We start from the raw sequence: 6,063 nt of genomic DNA, 5'->3' as shown, positions 1-6,063 counted from the left end.
GCCTAGCACACAGCACACCACACACAAAACAATATGCACAAACAGATCACGATCATATACAAATTTTCACACCCCCACTCACAAACACTGCCAAACACATTACATTATTTTAACAGTTTAACATTTTAGTCCCAAAAGTGTTTTAGCAGACGCTCTTATAATTCCACCCTATTGCACCCGCGACTCCTACAGTAGAGTGCATCTGAGTACATTTTAATTAGCCCTATTTTTATATCAGTCATACTGAGACTTAAGTCGAAATTCACCCCCGCTGGAGTGTATAGTTCCTTTCTACCGGCCCTAATAGAGCCAGTTACCCCGCCTCTCTTATCCAGAGAGGCTCAACTAGTACGATAGTAGGTTAGGGTATACTATTATATTTACTAAACCACACTTCTAACGTTTAAGTGTTGTTTATTTTTTATCGCTTTTTTATATTATTTATTTTTTTTCATTCCTATCTCTTATTTCTTTGGAACAAGGAGTGATTATCCCTAAGCCAGGCCATAAAACTTCCTCACCCCCCTTACCGGAGCCAACCCTTCCGTTAAAACCCGGGAAAGCGTATCCTCCACCATTTCATCACTGCCCCATATGAGTTTGTGCTTTTTCAGTCATTCCCTCAACTCACGCTGCAAATCCCTCCCCCACAGGTTGCGGCCGGCGGCCGACCCACCATTAGATAGAGCTGATTTTCAGTCTGACCAGCACTGGTCGCCGCGAACCCAAGCACCAGCGCTGTGATCGCTTTTTGGGCGAACCGAGCCTGGTGGCGCAGCTACAAACTGCGATGCAGTGCCCCAGACCCAATGGCCTAGGTATCCAAATCCCTACAGTAGGCTATAGTAGATAATATGTTACACTTGACGAGATACATAACACAAACCAAACAACGGCCAATTACACACCAGAATCACTACTCTATACCAATCAGTCCAATCTAGTTATTATCAATCACATGGCAAGAGATATATGAACGAAATGTCCCAACCTAAATAACAAATAAAATATACCAGTAATCATCGTTCTGAATGAACCGAAACAAGGACAACTGATAAGGCCTTAAATCATACTTACACACAGAAACTGAACCACACGAACCAACGACCCCACCTGATATACAACCCAAGATCAACACTATACACAAACCACAAACATGCAACAGATACTCAACACACATCCTTAGCACAATACACAGCAACAACAAATCAACACAACCACATACACAAACACACATACACAAAACATACCACAAACACATGTACACACACACAAACACACATTACACAAACACACACACAAACACACTTACACACTACAACCACTTAACAAACACACTTCACAAAACACACAAACACACATACCACAAACACAATACACCAAAACAAACATACAACACCATACAGAGCAAAAACAGTACAACACAGCATAACAACAAACATACAAAACCACAAGCGGATACACAAACATACCTACACATATACCCACCAAAACTCAGAACATCTTCAACACGCACATACACCAAACATACCAACACCTACATACCATCCAAACATACAAACACACATACCAAACATACAACACACATACACCAAACACAACATACCAAACACACATACACAAACATACAAACAACATACAGCAAGACATACAACACCATACACAAACACAAAACAACAACACACATTACAACAAACATTTACCAACACACATACACAACACAAACATACACCCATACCACAAACATACAACACAACATACACAACATACAACACACATACACCAACAACAACACCACATGACAAAACATACAAACACAACACAAACATAACAAACTACACAAACATACCAACACACATACACAAACTACAAACACACACACAACCAACATACAACACACATACCAAACATACAACCACACTACACAAAACCACAAACATACAACACACCATACACAACACAAACATACAACACACATACACAAACATGCATCACACATACAGAAACATACAAACACACAAACACAAACATACAACCACAATACCACAAACACACACAGGCTTTGTATTACTATACTTGTAGAACTTTTTACTTAACCCTATCTCTGGACCCTAATTCTAAAACCTAAACCCCTATCTCATCTAATTCTAAACCAACCCCTATCTCTAATTCTAAACCTAACCCCTATCTCTAATTCTAAAACCTAACCCCTATCTCTAATTCTAAACCTAAACCCCTATCTCTAATTCTAACCCCTATCTCTAAACCTAAACTTTATTGGCAAAACATGTTAACATTGCCAAAGCAAGTGAGGTAGATAAAATATTAATTACCTATCTCCTAACCCTAATTCTAAACCTAACCCCATCCTAAACTCAACCCCTATCTCAATTCTAACCCCTATCTCCTAAACCTACTTATTGGCATGGAAAACATGTTTAACCATTGCAAAGGGCAAGTGAGTAGATAAATATAATATAACCTATCTCTACCCTAATTCTAAACCTAACCCCTATCTCTAATTTCAAACGCTGACCCCTACTCTAATTCTAAACCTAACCCCTTATCACTTCTAATGTCTAAACGTAACCCCTACTCTAATTCTTTACACCTACCCCTATCTTTACCCTGATTCTAAATCTAACCCCTATCTAGTTCTAAATCTAAACCCTAGTCTATATCTAAACCTAACCCCCATCTAATTCTAAACCTAACCCCTATCTAATTCATAAACCTAATCCCATCTAAGTGTCGAACTAACCCCTGAACTTAAAATAGTATTTTTTTTAGAAGTGAGGACCAGCCAAATATTTCCGCTTTCTAAACTGGATGTATCCTTGGTTTACCATTGTGTGATGGCTGGTTCTAACAAGTATAGTAATCCGATTAACACACACACACACACACACACAACGAACAACACCCAGAGACACACGGGACACACAACACACACACACACACACACAAACACACACACACACACACACACACACACACACACACACACACACATCACCCACACACACACACCACAAGTGTAAGGATTTTCAATATCTTTCTATATCGATCTTCTTCCATATTAGGACTATTGTTCTGTATATTGTGTCAAGTGGAGTTTCAACGAGATTACTCCTCTTGGAGATTGCTAATGCTGCTGGTCAGGGACTGACTGTCTGTCTCTCCTCTCTCTATGTCGCTCTCCTATCTCTCTTCTCGATTTCTCGTCTCTCTTTCTGTCTGTCTCGTCTGCTGTTCTGCTCTTCCTCCTTTTTTCTCTCGTTCTCTTTCTCTCATTCTCTCTCTCTCTCTCTCCTTCTTCTCTTCTCTCTCTTCGTCTCTAATCGTTCTCTCTCTCTCTCCTCTTCTCTCTGTCTCTCTTTCTCTTCTTTCCCTTCTCCTCTGCTCTTCTCTCTCTCTCTCTGTCCCTCTCTCCGTCTCTCTCTTTCTCTCTCTCTCTCTGTCCCTCTTCTCTTCTCTCTTCTCTCTCTCTCTCTCTCTCTCTCTCTCTCTCTCTCTCCTCTCTCTCTCTCTCTCTGTCCCTCTCTCTCTCTCTGTCCCTCTCTCTCTCTCTGTCCCTCTCTCTGTCCCTCTCTCTCTCTCTGTCCCTCTCTCTGTCCCTCTGTGGTGTTTTCCATTTCAGGCTGGCAGTATTTTAGCCATGCTACATCCTACAGCCTGGTGTCTTTAGCCTTTGCATTTTAGGGTAATCTCTTGTGGACAGATTTATAGAGCATCTGACCAAGTTCTTGGTTAACCAAGATTAATTTCAGACTAACAGCATTGGAGCCGTGTTAAATCCTAGAGCCTCTGTGATGTTTTGAGCTAACATCAGTGGAGTTATGCTAGATCCTACAGCCTGGTGTTTTGAGCTAACATCAGTGGAGCCATGCTAGGTCCTACAGCCTGGTGTTTTGAGCTAACATCAGTGGAGCCATGCTAGATCCTAAAGCCTGGTGTTTTGAGCTAACATCAGTGGAGCCATGCTAGGTCCTACAGCCTGGTGTTTTGAGCTAACATCAGTGGAGCCATGCTAGATCCTACAGCCTGGTGTTTTGAGCTAACATCAGTGGAGCCATGCTAGGTCCTACAGCCTGGTGTTTTTAGCCACCCTAGAGGTGCTTTGCAATTCAGTCCAACAGCTGAGCTGGGCTGGGCTGGCGTCTCATTGTCGGTGTAACATACCCACCACCCACCGTATCCCCAAAGAATGGTGTCTGGGCTGCTCTGGGCTGGGTACAGATCACTTTTATTGTCTTGGCTGCATGCCATGGGCTGTATGAAAGCTGTCTCGAGGTCTGGCAGACACAGCTCACAGAACAATGGGGGATTTATTGTCATGAGAGATTGGTGTGTGTGGGTGCTGTGTGTGTGTGCTGTGGGGTATTTTTAAACAGTGAGCAAGTCTTGTCAGTAAAAAATATAGATATTGAAAACGTGATAACAATAATTTGCTGCTTTGTTGTTGAAGACCATTGTTGTAGATGAGAGGACCCTCCACAGCGTAGGTGAGAAGACACTGCAGACAGGGACTAAAAAGCATTCTGGGTGAGAAGACACTGCAGACAGGGACTAAAAAGCATTCTGGGTGAGAAGACACTGCGACCACTGCAGACAGGAAAATCTAAAAGCAATCTGAGGTAGAGAAGACAACAACCTGCCAGACAGACTTAAAAGCCTTCCGAGTGAGCAAGACACTGCACACCAGGACTAAACTAAGCATTCTGAGTTGAGAACCCACACTGCACACAGGACTAAATGCATCTGGGTGACAGACACCATGCACACAGGACTAAAACATTCTGGTCGAGACAGCACAGTAGAATGGACAAAAAGCCATTCTTGCGTGTTGCGATCTCCATCCCACTGCTCACGACAGGGAACAAAACAGCATTCTCAGTGTAGAAGAGAAGAAGGGAATAAGGTAGAACCAGCATGACTTGCTTGAGAGTCTAATCTTATAATCTTTCAAAATGTCTGTTACTAAAAGATGATCAAATAGACACTGGGGTCTGACTGGCACACATTTCACTAATAATCTTTCGTTTTTGATGTTCAGGAGGTCATGACGGTTGTATCAGATATATTTCTAACTTCCTGTTGTAATGCAGCTGTGATGACTAGGAAAAGACTTGCCCCATCACCATATAATTAGCCCCCAGACACCATCCTCAAACCCTCTCTCCCCCTTATCCATAAACAACCACACCTCCCCTTACCTGCACCCCCTGCCTTGAAAAAAACAATATCTTAGTCTGCAGCTATGCTCCAGCAAGCAGATGGTAGCTTATAGAGAATCCCATCCTCAGCTTAGCCCCACCCCAAATACTATTGAAATGATTTCAAATATGTATCTGTGGTTAAATGAGCATTCCTGTTGCCAATGGATCAATAGAACCTCTCCCCAAACCTCAAACTCCCGCCCCTACTCCCAGGAAGGCTAAGAACCTCCTACTCGCCCATCTCCAGGAAGGCTAAAGAAAACCTCAACTCCGCCCCACTCCGGAACGCTAAAGAAAATGCTCAAAGGTCAGAGGTCTTCGTGTGTCCTCCTCGTGTTTCAGCTGCAGCCTGTAGTCAGTCCATAGTCAGTCAGGAGATTGTCTTGTCAGCTCTCAGCCATCCTTGCTTCCTGTCCTCTGGAGATTAGGACGCGAAACTGGAGGACTGGATTTAAGGCAACAAGGGTTTTATTGGATTGGATTGCATTTACAGATAGAGAAGAGCGAGAAAGGGGGAGGTTGGACGGGGGGCGAGGGGAGAGAGGATGAGCAGGGCGATGTCGTCTCGAGGGCCGCGGGGAGGATAGGGGAGGAGAGAGAAAGTGGAATTAACATGGGACCCAAGAGTTAGTACATGGACACCCATCCCTCCCCAGGAGCTACGTTCTCTCGTTTTCCTCTTGCTACTCCTGAAGGCAAGAGTACAGAGTCCTAAGATGTTACAACAAATAGCCTTCGTAATCAATGCCATAAGTAATAGCGCTCACTCAGAGCCTAGGAGAAAGAAAGAACAACAGAAGATCAACAATGGCCTTCGGTTGACTGGTAGCGTTCGAAGAAACTG

The sequence above is a fragment of the Salvelinus sp. IW2-2015 genome, unplaced genomic scaffold (assembly GCF_002910315.2).
Source record: "Salvelinus sp. IW2-2015 unplaced genomic scaffold, ASM291031v2 Un_scaffold2048, whole genome shotgun sequence".
Taxonomy (NCBI): domain Eukaryota; kingdom Metazoa; phylum Chordata; class Actinopteri; order Salmoniformes; family Salmonidae; genus Salvelinus; species Salvelinus sp. IW2-2015.
This window is presented reverse-complemented; position numbering follows the sequence as displayed.